The 16965-nt window shown below is 36.9% G+C and overlaps 1 pseudogene; it reads right to left on the minus strand.

Moving 5' to 3' along the window:
• Positions 1 to 3123: 3123 nt before the first annotated feature.
• On the minus strand, positions 3124 to 3799 carry LOC129148202 (ferritin light chain-like; annotated as a pseudogene).
• Between the last annotated feature and the right edge of the window lie 13166 nt (positions 3800 to 16965).

Consider the following 16965-nt stretch of genomic DNA (forward strand, 5'->3'; position numbering starts at 1 on the left):
CCTACTTTTGCCCTACTCTGTTCTTGTTGGACAAATGAATAAATAAACAACTGCTCAACTGAAAAATCTGGGCAATTTACTTTAAGGCTTTTTTTCTTTCTCTGAAATTCGTCAGTTGATGGATATGCTAGTTAACTAACATTATTGTGGTAATCCTTTTACACTTTATAGCATTATGTTATACACCTTGAACTTACACTATATGTCAATCATAACAGTAAACTTGGGAAAAAGAATACAATTTTAAATAAATAAAGAAATGTTCTCATTATTGCCACTTTTAAAGACATTTTGATAGAAATATACCATTTAAATCAGATATTTCCAGCAAATTCAACCTGCAGATTTTTAAAATATCATACTATTCATGGAGAATATTTTTAAAGTTGCCTGAAATTGAGAAGGAAATTTTACATTGAAAGATTTTTTTCTTCTCCCTTTTCAGTTTATGTATATGTGCACCTTCTTTATATTTCTACCCTCATTTTTGAAATGGGGCTTTATTGTCATGATAGATTAAACTTTTTATTGTCATGATGGACCCCAAATTCTTTGCCTCTCCTGAAAGGAGGGGATATTTTCCTTCCTCTTGAATCTGGGTGGACCCCGTGACTGATTTGGACAGTAGAATGCCTCAGAAATGACACTGGGTAACTTCCAAGCATGGACCTTAAAAGACTTGAAATTTGCTTTGTCATCTCTGTTGGTATGCTCCCTGCAGGAAGCCTGATGCCTTGTAAGAGGTGCAGGTGACCACCATCTTGTGTGGAAGGCCAGTCTTTGCAAATGGAGAGAAGGAGAACAGAGGAAGGATCGCACAGATGCTAGACAAGCGAGTGAATTTCTTGGATCTCCGAGCAGAGTGAAGGGAGAGAGCAAATGCCAGGGTCTATTCTTTCCCAAACTCCTGACCCACAAAAACGTGAGCAAATAAAGTGATTATCATTTTAAGCCAGTAAGTTTGGGGATAGTTTTTATACATGGCAGTATATAACAACATGTACTTTCAACATTAAGAATATTACTTTTCTCAATATAATAGTTTAAGTATGCTCATAATATATGTTTTGAGGAAAATAAGAAATAATCCCCTAATTTTTATCAGTAAGAGCCCTTGAGATAGATGGTTCATTCCAGGATATACCTATAATGTTAACATTTTACACTGATGGTTAGAAATAAAACTGATTGAAGCTTTATCATGTCATCACAATACTTAATACTCAAAACTTCAACTTTAGAAAAAATGGCCCTCAAAGTTAGATGTTTCCTAGAGTTTATTCTATAAACATTTAAAAAACCCCACTAGAATATAGTTACATTCTGTTTACCATAAAGACATACCCAAATTCCTTGGGTTATATAGAAAATTGTAACTAAGTAATTAATAAAGTAATGGGGTTATTTGCTGCATAACAATTGCAAATGTTTTTCATTATTTTCCTCTCTGACTTTCTATAAAATAATTCAGCAACTATTGACTTAGCAATTTCTATAATAAAGATAGGTTAGACCCGTGGTCGGCAAACTGCGGCTCATGAGCCACATGCGGCTCTTTGGCCCCTTGAGTGTGGCTCTTCCACAAAATACCATGGCCTGGGTGAGTCTATTTTGAAGAAGTGGCGTTAGAAGAAGTTTAAGTTTAAAAAATTTGGCTCTCAAAAGAAATTTCAATCATTGTACTGTTAATATTTGGCTCTGTTGACTAATGAGTTTGCCGACCACTGGGTTAGACTGAAGCTGTAAAAAATGTTATATCTCACCATTCTTTCTTACTTTCTGTATTAGTTAGGATTTAAAAAGGAGAGTGAGCAGGAACTCAAAAAGAATGAATTAAACATGATAGAACTCTATTGTCTCATAAAATTCAAGCAGCTATCTGACAGCTCCATTCTGCAAATTCAAAAGAAGCTTAAGTTTCCTCTATTTGGTGGCAATCACTCTATTACTTTCTAGAATACTGTACTTCAGGATTCATTATAGACCAGTGAAGAGAGAAAAAGTTGAAGGGGATGGTATACTCTTTCCTCTAAGGACACTACCTGGAAGGTGAACCCATGACTTTTACCCCAATCCCAATATGTCGAAGTCATATGACCACCCTAAATGAAGGAGGCTTGAGATATATTCTTTATTTTAAGTATATATTTTTATTTATTTCAGAGAGGAAGAGAGGGATAAAAACATCAGTGATGAGAGATAATCATTGATCAGATGCCTCCTGCACTCACCACACTGGGGATCGAGCCTGCAACCCAGTCATGTGTCCTGACTGAGAATCGAAGCATGACCTCTTGGTTTATAGGTAGACACACTCAATCACTGAACCACACCAGCTGGGCTTGAGATATATTCTTTTATTCAGAGTATCTGTTTCTCAAGTTAAAACTTTTATTACTGTGGGAGAAGGGGAGTATATATATTTGGATATAGCTAGTGTTTATTACATTTTTCACTACTTAGTCAATCCCTATGATCATCTAGTAAAGTTGCCTTCTTCATGGTCAATCCTAGTCAAAATGCTGAAGCTGACTACTAATGCAACACTTATGTTTGGGAAATACCTATTTATTTTGTGTCCTCATTCTGACTTTTGCCTCCTCAAATTTCTCCACTGACCTACACACTACACCAATGTGGCACATTAATTACACCTGGAAAATGTTTCAAGCTGTATCCTCTTGCTCCCATCCTCAGCTAAGTTAAAACAAAAATATTTTAAGAACTTATCATTTAATTGCTAAAGGATGCTGTTGGATAATATTAGGTAGAAGCAGGTTACTTTCATTTAAAAAAAATAGTTAAACTCCTTTAAAGTTAAATAGTCAGACTAATGATGAACACTCAGATACTGTATTACATAAATGGTGGAGAACTTTCATTAAAAATAACCTTTGGCTTTCTTCTATTGTACCATGGAATGGAGATGTAAAGTGAGTCCTGGTCAATAATCCTATCCAATATCATCAGGAATGATTTTTTTTTTTTTTGCCGCAAAAAGCTTTATTGTTTCATTTGGTCCAATGCATGTGAGAGGGCTTCAGGGTGCTTCAAAGAATGGCTAGTAGTTTTGGGGAGAGGCTCAGGCAAAAGCTGGACACCAGGGGAATGCAGAGGGGCCCCTCAAAGGCCTCTGGGCTCCAAAGGCTCCTAGTCCTGCTTGAAGGTGAGCATTTTGAAGAGATACTCACCCCACCCAATCTGGGGGTCAGCCTGCAGAGGTGAGTCAGGTGTAGCCCATCATCTTGATGAGTTTCACCTCCTCACCCCAGAAGTGGTTCTCCAAAAAGTCACAGAGCTGAGGGTCTGCGCTGGTAGAATCCAGGGCATGCAACTCCAAGAGGGCCTGGTTCAGGTTCCTCTCCAAGGCCAAGGTGGCTTCCATGGTGTCCTGAGTTTTGCCCCATCCATCCTGGGGAGGCTTCAGCACGTCTTAGAGGAGAATGTGGCCATCTTGCTTGTTTTGCAACTTTAAGAGATGCTCAGTGCCCTTGAGCTTCTTCTCTGTCAACTCACGAAAGAAGTGGCTCACGCCCTCAAGAGCCACATCCTCATGGTCAAAAGGTAGCTGTGGGTGGCCCACAGATGCAGGTTGGCTCGGATTGACCACAGCTTCCACTTGGGTGGAATAATTCTGATGAATTTGGGAGCTCGTAGTTGTTAGGCAATAAGGAGTTAAGGTAGAAAAAAACCCCGGCATGTTGGCTGGTCTTGGAGGAGGTTCTGAAGGTGGTGACTGGATAAGATGCTGGAGAGTGGCTGGAGACTGGGGGAAAGGGAGTCCCTGGGTCTGTTCCATCCAAACACTGTTGAAGCAAGAGACAGAGATGGGACTACTGCCGGCACTGTGAAGAACTATTCACTTTTATCTTGGATTATTCTATCATCTATCTATCTATCTATCTATCTATCTATCTATCTATCTATCTATCTATCATCTACCTACCTACCTACCTACCTACCTACCTACATACCTACATACCTATCTATCTATCATCTACCTACCTACCTATCATCTATCATCTATATCTATCTATCTATCTATCTATCTATCTATCTATCTATCTATCTATCTATCTATCTATCATCTATCTATCATCTATCATCTATCTATCTATAATCTATATATCTAATCTATCCATATATCTGTCATCTATCTATCCATCTTCATCAGTTATCTATCTATCTGTAGCCAAAATACTGGGAGAAAACCAACCTTCAGGACAAAGACCTTTTATCCATACTTGCCTGTTCCCAAGGTGAATCTTAGAAAAAGCCATGTCCATTCATTACCCCAATGATTTCTAAAGCAGCAAGTCTGAGATAGAACCCAACCTTCCACTCTCATCCTGCAGTAATGAGTCAGCACCTCTGTAGAGACTTTGGGCAGACCTCTGACATCCACTCTACTCCAGCAAGAGGAGGCACACCTACCCGATGAAGCCTGTGGATGGTCTTTTGTAGACCTACAGAATGAAAATTGTAACATATGCCTGCATGTTTGCTTATTTATCAGTATCCTGTTTTCATCTGGAAAATCAAGCAACCCAAAAGAACCTTGTGATTTTAATAAGTATTTGAGAGAAAATATTTACAGCTATGAAAACCTTCACATAGCCTGTTAGCTATACTGTATTAACTATATTGTAATTTTTAGGGAAACATAATTCCTATTCATTTGTCAACATTATATGTTTTGATGACCTCTCCCATGCTCAATGTGAATATTTTAAAATTATGTAATCAATTAGAAAAATGTAGGTACTAACACTCCATTTTTTTTTTTAGCCACACTTTGTGCAAGAATTTCTTCCACATCTTCTCTGTAATTGAAAGTGAGTTTTCTCTGATAACTAAAAGTCTCACTACCTTTTTGATGGAGACCCTTTTATCCCCGCTAGGGAGATTCCAAAGATTACTGACTCATGGGCATCACTTAAGACAATTCTTTTACTCCTTTCCTGTGATTTTTGTCATGATAGATAGACTCTTCAGCCTGACAGTAATCAACTTACAACCTCCTAACATTCTTATTTCTTCAGTAGTTGCTCCACTTCAGTCCTATAGTTAGTTTCATCATCCAAGTCAATGATCCTCCTAACACACTGGCTCAGAGTCCTTCAGTCCTTATAAAACCAGTCTCTCCAGTTTATCTGTTACTTAAAAACATAAATGTAGCCTTGATCGAAGTCATCACATCTCTGTTTCATCTCACTCTACAATTTTGAATGTTAAAATTTCTCCTCCTTAACAATGAAGAATTATAAGAACAGTAGTTCTTCTCTCCCATGTCCATAACTCTGGTAACCCTGGTTTTTTTTTTTTTTTTAATATCTCCATTTTAACTTCTACTACTACTTTATTCTTCAAATCCAAAGCCTACTTCAGATTTAACTTTTCTTCATTGCTAGCCAGGAAGCCAAAAGCAGCCATGTCATCTCCCACATGTGGCCTCCAGGGACTCCGATACTCAGGACACACCACTGTGACTACATTGACAATCCGTTATTATATCCACTGTTGGTTTTTCTACATCTGTTCTCCAAACTGCAGTTGGTTAAAAAAAAATCAATAACATGCTGACCATATCCACTTCAAGTTCATGTTATTCTCATCATTCCTCATTACTGTTTAAATTATTATCATGTTCCTTTCAGCAGGTGTTTCAAATGATCGCTCAACTAACTGCCAATTCCCCTATTCCCAAAGAAGCAAATTTCCTCCATCCTCAAGAATAGTGAAATCGTATGACAAGAATCATTTTACCTCCATTGATCCATATTATAAACATACATCGAAGAGCTTGCCATTGGCCAGGTGCTAGAGACAGAATAATATTAAGTCAGGGTTCATCTATTGCAAAGTTCATTTCTGGAATGAGAAACACATAAACAGTGATTTTGACTTAACATGTTAAAGGTTACACCTGTGTTTCTTTTTTCTCTCTTCCTCCCCCCCCCCCACCCCTTTATCTTTATCTACTTTTGCTTCCTACCTAGGAGGAACAAATGTCTCTCTTCTTTCCAATGTTCTCTTTTTACGGAACACAGTTATGCTATTACTGCACAAATGCTTGATTATTTTGACTGGCTGCTTATAAGGGCTTTCCTCCTTCACTGTGTCTTTTTAGAAATCCATAAGAATTACCAAGTATTAAAATAAAAGTTGGTTTCCATATATCTAGGCAACAGTTCAGCATTGTCTGTGTTCTGGTTAGTAGGACCAGAACACAGACAATGCTGATATTCCCTGTGTAAATGATAATTTAGAAGAAAATATCTCCACACAGATCAAATATATAACAGGACTAAATCTTTACAGGACATATAATATAAGACCTGTGCAAAAATTTATAAGAATTATAGATATATTTATATAATATTTTGAATAAATTTAAATATGTTGCTTAAGCAATTTATGGAAAGTCTAAATACAGTGTCCACTTTTCCCTAGATTAATTTATACCTTTGTGACAGGCAAGCAGCAAGAATATGAGGATTCTAGTATGACAGCTGCAAGGAACCGATTCTGCCAATAAGAAGGATGAGCTGGGAAAGGATCTCTAGTGCCAGATGAGAACGCAGCCTGCCATCACCTTGACTTCAGCCTGAACAGACAGCCCAGCCACAGTGTGCTGGACTTCTGACCTTCAGAACTGTGAGCTGCTAAGTTTGTGGTAATGAATTACACAGCAATAGAGAACTGTTGTGACATTTAAATATTCCCAGTCAGAGTCTTAAGGGAGCATTTTTAATTTTAACATGATCAGTCTAGTAATTAGGAATAATGAGCAGTTTTTTAAAGCTATGAACACATAAATAAAAGTTTGAATAAAAAAAAGTGAACTGACAGATCTTATGGATGTAATTAAATGTGTTCTATTGTTTCAATAATTTATGTGTATTGTGGAAGAGATCAGAAAGCCCATAGATAACTTCTGTTTTTCTAAATTCTTTATTTAAAAATCTTCAAGATCAATGAGACAGACATTTACAACTCCAAAAATGTGTTTGAAAATTAATTAGAAAATAAAATAAAATTAGGCCCTAACCATACAAAGATAAATTATAATTGGATTAAATATTTAAAACCCAAATGATTAAACCACAAAAATCTAAGAGATAAGCTTAGAAATTGCAATGACTTTCTACATACAAAATAATGAAATAAAATAAAAACACTGCATGGCAAAAAGCAGAAGCAAAATTAAAAAGACAAAGAAAAATAGAAAATATTTACAAAGAATATCTCTTTAAGATAAAAGGAGCTTTAAGGAATCATTGGTAGCTACAAAGTAGTCATGGGGATATAAAGTACAACATAGGAAATATAGTCAATAATATTATAACAATTACGTATGATGCCAGCTGGAAATATTAGGAGGAACACTTTGTAAAGTATGTAATTGTTTAACCACTCTGCTGTACACATGAAACTAATACAAAATAATATTGAATGTAAACTGTACTTGAAAAAAAATTAAATTATTGAGATAAATGGAAAAAAATGTCGGATAGAATAGGTTTCTTAGAGCAGTAGTAATGGAAATGTTTACAAGTATGCCAATAATAAAATTAACTAAATGAAGAACACTACTTTCCATTTATGGAATTGGTAAACATGACTTAAGTAATAATGCAGAAACAGATACATTGCATGCAACTTGAATCGAGTGCTAAAATGTTCATATCCTTTGAAGAAGTAATTTAACTTCTGGGAAACCTAATTAAGAAAATAATCAGAAATGTGGAAAATTATTTATCCACATAATAAAACTAATAAGATACTGGGTAGAATCTACATATTTCACAGTAGGAAAACTGGTCTAATAAGTTACGGTATAACTACATGGCAGAATATTGTGTCCACTTTTAGGTATTTTAGAAAAAATTAATTACATGGGGAGAATGCCCATAGTTTTTTAAGTGGCAAAGTTAGACATAAAGTTCCATGTCTATTGGGCAACTATATCCAAAGAAAAATAATGAGAAAATGCCCCATAATGAATGATTCTTTCAGGATTTGAAGACGAGAGGACTTTTATTTAAATAATTTCTCGTTTAGAGTTTTCTTTCTTTCCTAGGTTCTGTGTAGAACATCCTTATTAAGTTTTTAATCAGTAACAGATGTACATAAATTACCACTTTAGTTGGTGCTGTACCCTTGCTACTAAGAGTGTGATGTGGTCCACCAGCAGGGCATCCCCTGGGTGCTTGCTCGTTAGACATGCAGAGCCTCCTGCAGGAAAAATGCCATTTTGAAGTCACATGATCTTCAGGGATAATTTTGAGACTTTAAGAGGCTATTTTTCCCCTTGCTTCCTAACACTACACATGCTCATTGGTTTCTTCCATGTGTTTTATTTCAATATCTTTGTGTTTTAATTATTCCTATGTCTAAGCAGAGCAAAGCTTTTCTTTCTTTTTTTTAAAAAAAAAGAAAAATCATATTGCTATTTTGGCCATGGATTTTAGATAATAATGGCCTTTTTTGTAAGTCTCTTTTTAAAATAACAATGATAATGTTAGCCTTATTGGGCCAAATATTCTAAAATAATTTTGCTATGAATGGAAATATAAAACATTATCTTCATAGGCTCATATACAGTTCATTTAGCAAGGAATTCAATGAAATGTCATGTTCTCCAAAACTTCGTTTTCTAAAATGGAAAACTTTATAATTTAAAAACTTGAAGAGCTCCATTAATTATCCATTACTGAGGACCCATAGTATTAATCTCTGTGTTAAAACTTATTTCTTAAATTATCCACTAATATACTGTGTCCTTGGTTTTTACAGAGAGATGTCAACACTGAATTAATCTAATGACATTGACCATAATGTTATGCAATCTAGCATAAATACAATATCTCAAAATAAATATCTTTCTGATAGAAAAAAGACTGCATAAGTGTTCTTGCAAAACTGTGAGTGTTATTGAAGATAATAAATGTTGTGTATTAAGATGTTCTTTATAGTCTCTGAACTTAGAGTGAATTTAGTACTAAAATAACAGTAATTTATTCATCCTGGATGTCTTGTACACATACCTTTCTTCGCCTACATGCTTTTTTACTTTCTTCTTCAACTTAAGCAGATTCCTCAAGTGTAAAATGGGAGGGACCATACTTGACATGGTGGTCCATGAGAATCAAATGGGATTACACATGTTCCTCAAGGAACTTTGTCTGTCAAAAATGGGATGATATTCTGTAAATAGCAGCTAGTATTACTAAAAAGTTCCCACTTTTAAAGTATTTTGAAATATAACTAAACAGAAAATTTTGGAAGTAGATATAAATACAATTATCATTATTATTTTATAAAAGTTATTTTATGAACTTCTTAAGGAATTCCACTCTATTACAATATGTTTTTAAGTGTTTATAATGTTTTGAGATGTAAGAACACTTACTAAAAGATGCCTATTAGTTTCTCGACCACTCATCTTAAAACGATGTATTTATAAGTTAAGAATTAATCACAGATTGTGTTTTAAGGATGTGTAAGTCAAGGGGAAAGGGAAAGCCAATGGACACATTTTGTTTCCAGTTGCTACTATCCTAGGATTTCGAAGACCTGGGTTTTAGGTCAATTCTTCAATTAAACAACTTATTTAATTTTCTCTGAGCCTCAATTCCCTTATCTGCACTATGATAGAATGAGACCAGGTTCTTGCTAACCTTCTTCAGACTAAAAAATTTCAAAGATTTACTTATATTCCTCTAATCTGAATTTGGCTCCTTATAGTCACGAATGAGCACTTTTATTTCTTTTATATTGCTCAAAGTTTACATTGAAAGGTTTAAAATACATTTGCATTTTAGAAGTCCATGTCCTGAGGGATATTTCAGAAGAATACAGCTATTCATGATCAGCTATTCCAGGAACATACAATGTTTTTTGAATTTTGGTCAGTATTCTCAGAGGTCTTTAGCTCCTACCTGATCTTAGACCTGATTTCCATTTAACCATTTTTCTTAGTAAGCTAGAAATGTTGACAATATTACTTAAGTTGGGAGATTTAGATCAAGTTCATACAGGAAACTAGATTAAGTTCACAATCAGAAGGCTGACTTCATCTATCATTCATTTTTATCTATCTATCTATCTATCTATCTATCTATCTATCTATCTATCTATCTATCTATCATCTATCTATCTATTATCTATCTATCTATCTATCTATCTATCTATCTATCTATCTATCTATCTATCTATCTATCATCTATCTATCTATCATCTATCTATCATCTATCATCATCATCTATCATCTATGTAACATCTATTTGTAACCTATCTACCTATGTTTCATCTATCCATCTTAGTAGAGTACCTAATTTGCTATGCCTCAAACAAGCCAGTGCATTCTACAGAAATTATGTGCATGACAATAGTATGTGCTTCTGTTTTCTAGACGTACAAATATTGAGATTGATAGCATGGCAAGGAGACCCAAACTGTCCGTAAGGAGTATTTGTTGGAACTGGGGACTGGGATACGGTCATGCATAATGATGAAGTTCTAACTGATACAATAATATTTTATTTTTTACTTAAATATAAAGCAACATATTGAATCACTTTGTGAATGAATGTATTTAGAATAAGCTGTAGACCACGGAACATGTACTAGCAGGATGATGATTATATTTGGACCAGATGGACTTTCTGGGTGGTCTTCAAAGAGAAAACCAGTAAAAGATCCATTGCAGTAAGGTAATTTAAAAGAGTTAATAAAAGCATGGATTGATATTGTGTGGTCCATATTACATTAAAAATAAACCTTAATATTTTTGTAGAGATACCTAATACAAGTATTTTTATTTGGCTTACAAAAGCCCTGTTTATAAGATAACTTAATGGACTACTTCAAATATTTCAGACTATGAATTTCGTCTAATCAGGTTTAAAACTTGGACTAAAATCAATTTCAATTTATTTGAAAATTCAGTTTCCAAATTTAGGGATCAGCCAGATGTTATATGTCAGATTTATTCTTAGTTCCTTAAGAAAAGGCAGCAAAACTGATGTAACACTTTCCAAAGAGATTTGCTCTATACCCCTTCTTCTTAATACAACGTTTATAAGATCATCTCGATATAAGTAAAACCAGATGTATCATCACAGGAGATTTATTTTAATAAGTATAAACTCATACCATCACTTTTAAAATTTAAGGAACATCATCATCAGTTTTGTGTATAGATGCTATTTGTGAAAATGTTTAAAACTATGAATAAGAATGTCTTATCAGGTTTAAAACTTGGCATATGGAATTCTTTGGTTAAAATTCTCTTTTCAGTTAACATTATCAGAATACATTTCTTGACGAGAAGATCAGGATGCTCTTCAAATGCAGTTAGTATAAAGTTTTTTCACTATTATTTATAACACATGGACATTAGACAAAAACATAGCTAATATGTTACAGGTATAACTGTAGCTTCAACAACACTATTGCTGAGAAAGGGAATTGGTCTTCTGGTCCTGAATTCCTTGCTCTGTTCAGCAAACCATAGCATGTGCCTTCAGGATCCTTTCACATGAATGCAGTCAATTGAGAAAAAGCAACAACAATGACAATTCATGTAATCAAAGGTAATTTCAAATTTGATATACTTCCCTGATTAAATTACAAAAGAGCTTCAAGTTTCAGTCTGGCTGTGAGCATATTTAAAAAAAAAATTTTTTTTTATTGATTTCAGAGAGGAAGGGAAAGGGAGAGAGAGAGATAGAAACATTAATAATGAGAGAAAAACACTATGAGGGAGAACTATTGATTGGCTGCCTCCTGTGTACCCTAGACTGAGGATGAAGACAGCAACCAGGGCATGTGCCCTGACCTGGAAGCGAACCTCAACCTCCAGCTTCACAGTTTGAAGCTCAACCACTGAGCCACGTCAGCTGGGCCTGACTGTGAGCATATTTGCTGGTGGCAATATTTTCTTAATTATAAAATATGAAATAAATAATAATATTGTGGTATGTCTGTACGCAGTAACTGAACACAAGTTACTCAAGTGCTTTTGGATACATTTATACTCTCACTGGTGTAGAGATAAGTCATTGCTTTTGGCTAAGCTATGTCCTTGTCAATAGTTACTCTTTCTTTTAGAATTGCATAGCTTAATCAGAGGTCCCTGAACTGTAAGATTTAGAAGGACAATTATCAAGATTATAATCTTACCATTTTTAACTGCATCAAACTTTTGGAAATTATTTTAATAACTAGAGGCCCGGTGCACAAAATTTGTGCACGGAGGGGGGTTGTCCCTCAGCCCAGCCTGTACCCTCGCCAATCTGGGACCCCTCAAGGGATGTCCAACTGCCCTGGGATCGGGCCTAAACAGGCAGTGGGACATCCCTCTCACAATCCAGGACTGCTGGCTCCCAACTGCTTGCCTGCCTGCCTTCCTGATTGCCCCTAACCACTTCTGCCTGCCAGCCTGATCACCCCTTAACCACTCTGCTGCCAGCCTGTTTGCCCCCAACTTCCCTCCTCTGCTGGCCTGGTTACCCCTAACTGCCCTCTCCTGCAGGGTTGATCACCTCCAACTGCCCTCCCTTGCAGGCCGGGTGCCTCCCAACTGCCCTCTCCTACTGGCCATCTTGTGGTGGCCATCTTGTGTCCACATGGGGGCAGGATCTTTGACCACATGGGAGCAGCTATATTGTGTGTTGCTGTGATGATCAATCTGCATAGTACTCTTTTATTAGCTAGGATAGAGGCCTGGTACAGGGGTGGGGGCCAGCTGGTTTGCCCTGAAGGGTGTCCCTGATCAGGGTGGGGTTCCCTTGGGGTGTGGGGTGGCCTGAGTGAGGGGCCTGTGGTGGTTTACAGGCAGGCCATGTCCCCTGGCAATGCAAGTGAAGGCCCTGGTATCTGGAATTTATTTTCCTTCTACAATTGAAACTTTGTAGCCTGGAGCAGAGCCAAGCCTGGGGCTCCCTCCGAGGCCTGCAGCCATTTGTGTTGGGGTTATAATTGAAACTTTGTTGCCTTAAGCGGGTGGGCCCAGCCAGGGTATGTGGAAAGCTTTGCTTCTCCTGTTGCCGGCGGCAACCCTGGCCTGCTCTCTCAAGCGCCATTCTTTCGCCATTTGTTTGAATTTGTTTACCTTCTATAATTGAAACTTTGTAGCTTGAGTGGAGGCTTAGGCCTGCAACAGCTATGGGAAAGCTTGGCTTGCTCTGTTACCTGGGAAACCTTGCTCTCTGTGGCTGTAGCCATCTTGGATGGGGGTTAATTTGCATACTCGCCCTGATTGGCTTGTGGGCGTGGCTTGTGGGTGTGTTGGAGGTATGGTCAATTTGCATATTTGTCTATTATTAGATAGGTTGACTTTGCAGAAAAAACTATTTAAAATAATATTATCTATACTCCTAAAATCTTAACACATGATGAATTCTGTTTTAACATCAGTATGTTAATTTATAGTTCCCTGCTAAGTAATACACATTTTACAAAACGGGCTTTAAATTTCTGAATTAGTACATTTCACTGCCAGTATATTTATTCTGTGGGATATTTTTATTGTATATTTTATTTCTTAAATATATTATGCATAATGTATACAAGTGAAATAATGTAAGTGATCTTTCAGGACTGAAAGTCATTTTATCATCATCATCTAATCTAGAATGTCTGATTCACCATGCCAAAAACTTCCTGCCTGACAGGAGTTCCCAGACCAAGCAGAATTTAAGAACTAATTAGCCCCAGGTTGAATCTATTAAATGTTGTCAAGTTAATAAAAATTCTATCATTCTACATGCATTTGTGCTGTTTATTTCATATTCTATTTTTGCCAAGAAACCTAGTCAGTATGAATTAACTTTTATACAATAACTTCAATAAGGTCTTTAAAAAATGTAGTTACATAAAACAGGCCATTTAAACAGGCTCTCAATTAACAACATGATTCTTAATACGAAGAACAGTATCAAATAGTTGGTCTTACGTAAAAGCAGAGCAATTTACTAGTGAAACCATACTTCTTATTTAACTACAATTGGAGCTAGCATGGACTAAGTATTTTTCTAAGGAGAGCTTAAATTGAAAGATGATAAATAATCCCTTCAATTTAAAAATGAAAAAATAAAGACCCTGAGAAGTTCATTCTCTTTAATTATAGCAAGAGGGAAGTAAATCAGTAAGTCCACAAATGACTGTTATTTCTGTTAGAACTTAGACTTTGATGTTAAATTCAATGGTATTGCCATAAACCGGTGGCTCTTGAGCTCCAGCATGCATCAGAATGGTACAGATGCTGGGCTCCAGTCCCGGGGTTTCTGTTTGGTACATCTAGGATGGAGTCTGAGAATTTGTATGTCTAACTCTTTCCCAGGTGGTGCTGATGCTACTGGATTGCAGACCACATGTGGAGAACCACAGATATGCACAATATGATAGGGTCATATAAATTATAAGGAAGTGCATGGAAATGACAGTTGCCAGATTCAGAATTGTGTGGGGTGTGTGTGTGTGTGTGTGTGTGTGTGTGTGTGTGTGTGGAGAAAATGATGTGGGAGGAGTACATAGAACATTCAACTGTATTAGAAGAAACAATTTATAAGAATTAAACAGAGTGGGAAAAGTTTTGAAGACTAAGTTTTAAATTACTAATTCTGTATAAAATGGAGTATTGCCGATCAAGTGCATTCTATTTGCCAAAATATACAGAACTGTTAGCTTTCATTTCTTTTAATCATATAGTTTAACATAAGCTGAAAAAAGTAGAAATCCTTCAGAAATATAGTTACACAATTTACATAATAGAGAAATATATTTTGTAATGACTGTTCTTTTTCTGTTCATTAGTTTACTCAACAAATATTTATTGAGTGCCTAATCAGAAAATATTATAAGCACTGGAATACAACAAGGGCCAAAACAAACAAAAATCCTGCTCTCATGGAGCCTACATTATATAAAAGTTATTTTATATTTGCTCAGTAACAAGCAAAACCAACAAACAAACAATGCATCACTTGGTAGAAGACTAGTAAACATAAACTTAAAAAATAAATCCAGTTTTGAGATAAAAAAAACAAACACACAGCCATGAGAGAATAAAGGTGATTGTAAGGTTTAGAATTTTCTCAGGATATGCTAATAAGGAAAAGTAAGTCTTATTGCAAATATATCAAATTAAAATTAAATGTTTAATATAATTTTCATGAGAAATTGGGTTAAACTTATAACTAGATGTTCTTCCTTTAAAGTCACAATTTTCAAGTCACAATTTTCTCCCAGTGTTTTTCTTCTAAATGTCTAAAACAGTAATACATGAACAGTTTTTCCTCCCTCTAGGAGTATCTCACTTGCACATACAACACATTTTTCATGGTAACATTTTTAAGTAGAGCCAATGATTTGGGAGTGAGGGTAAAGTTATTTGGATGGCTCCCCCACACACCAAAATGCATCCCCCCGACAAAAGAATAATGCTCCCTTTCAGTTGGGAGTTAGTGAACTAATTCAGGAATAAAACATAATGTATACATACTTCTTTACTGCTTAACTAATTTATTTACTCAACAAGCATGTTTTGGACATCTAATAACTTACTAGCACAGGGCATAATACTGACAATTAAAAGATTAGTCAGATATGGTCCTGTTCTCAGATAGCTTTGAGGTGGATGGGAGAGATATGAAAATGGGAAGAGGAGAGCCCTGATATAATTATCTTGTGGAAAATCTTTGAATAACATCAAACATACTCTAGACCAGTGGTCGGCAAACTCATTAGCCAACCACTGCTCTAGACAGAACAGTCAAGGATTCCCAGAGGATGTGTTGCTTAGAGCTGAGCTAGAAGATTGAATATAATTAGTTAAGTAGGGAAGGTAAGGGCAATTTGAAAGGTGACTATAGCAATAGAGAAATGACTGCAGCATTTGCTTTGGTCATGTTTGTGACCAAGAAACTTGAGAAAAAAATGATTAAAATACTGATTTGTATTTGCATGTGTGTGTGTGCCTGTGTGTGTGTGTAAAGTGCTCTTTCCAGTTTCTGCTAAGTGTTAAAAATTTAAGACGTAGTTCAGAGAATTAAATCCTCTACTGGAAGTCAGGCACGGCCATAGTTTTCAGGCATTTAAACATGCAGGAGACACAGTTTTCCTTTCAATAAGTTTATACTCCCACTAGAGGCCTGGTGGAAGAATTTTGTGCATGGATGGAGTCTCTAGGGTTGGCCGGCGATCAGGGCCGATCGGGGCCTTCCTGCCACAGGGAGGGATCAGGGGAGGTTGGCCGGCCACGGGAGGTTGGCTGTGGGAGCGCACTGGCCACCAGGGGGCAGCTCCTGCACTGAGTGTCTGCCCCTGGTGGTCAGTGCGCATCATAGCGACCGGTCGTTCAGGTTGTCCCAGCGTTCTGGTCACTTAGGCTTTTATAGATATAGACTAGGGGCCCAGTGCACAGATTTGTGCACCTTGAAAGGAACTGTGGGTCACGAGGCTGCAGTGGGCACAGGGTCAGGTCTCGGCCCATCCTCCATGCCCCTGCCTGGCCCCTCCTGCCGTGGCCCCCTCTCCCCTGTCTGCCAGCAGCCCCGCTCCCACGCTGATGGTGCCAGTCCCGCTTGCACCCGTTTACAGTGCGGAGTGATTGGGGCTGGTGCCAGCAGTGGGTGTGAGTGGGGCCAGAGCTGTCAGCAGGTGTGAGTGGTGGCTGCTGCCCCGATTGCCCCTCAGGAGCAGGGGGAGGTGGAGAAGCCCTCAGGGGCGATTGGGGCCAGCAGCCACTACTTGCACCTGCTGATGGCACCAAGCAATTGGGACCGGCACTGGGCACCAGCAGTAGGTGCAAGCGGAGGCTTTAGGGCCATTAAATATATAAGCTTTATTGGGTGAAAACTATAAAAGTCTTTAGCGGAACTATCTGTGCCTTTCAAGCTCTTAAATTTTGTGATTTAATACTAAGGTGACTCAATTTCATGCATTTTTTATAGGTCA

Source organism: Eptesicus fuscus, chromosome 3 (genome assembly GCF_027574615.1).
Source record: "Eptesicus fuscus isolate TK198812 chromosome 3, DD_ASM_mEF_20220401, whole genome shotgun sequence".
NCBI lineage: Eukaryota > Metazoa > Chordata > Mammalia > Chiroptera > Vespertilionidae > Eptesicus > Eptesicus fuscus.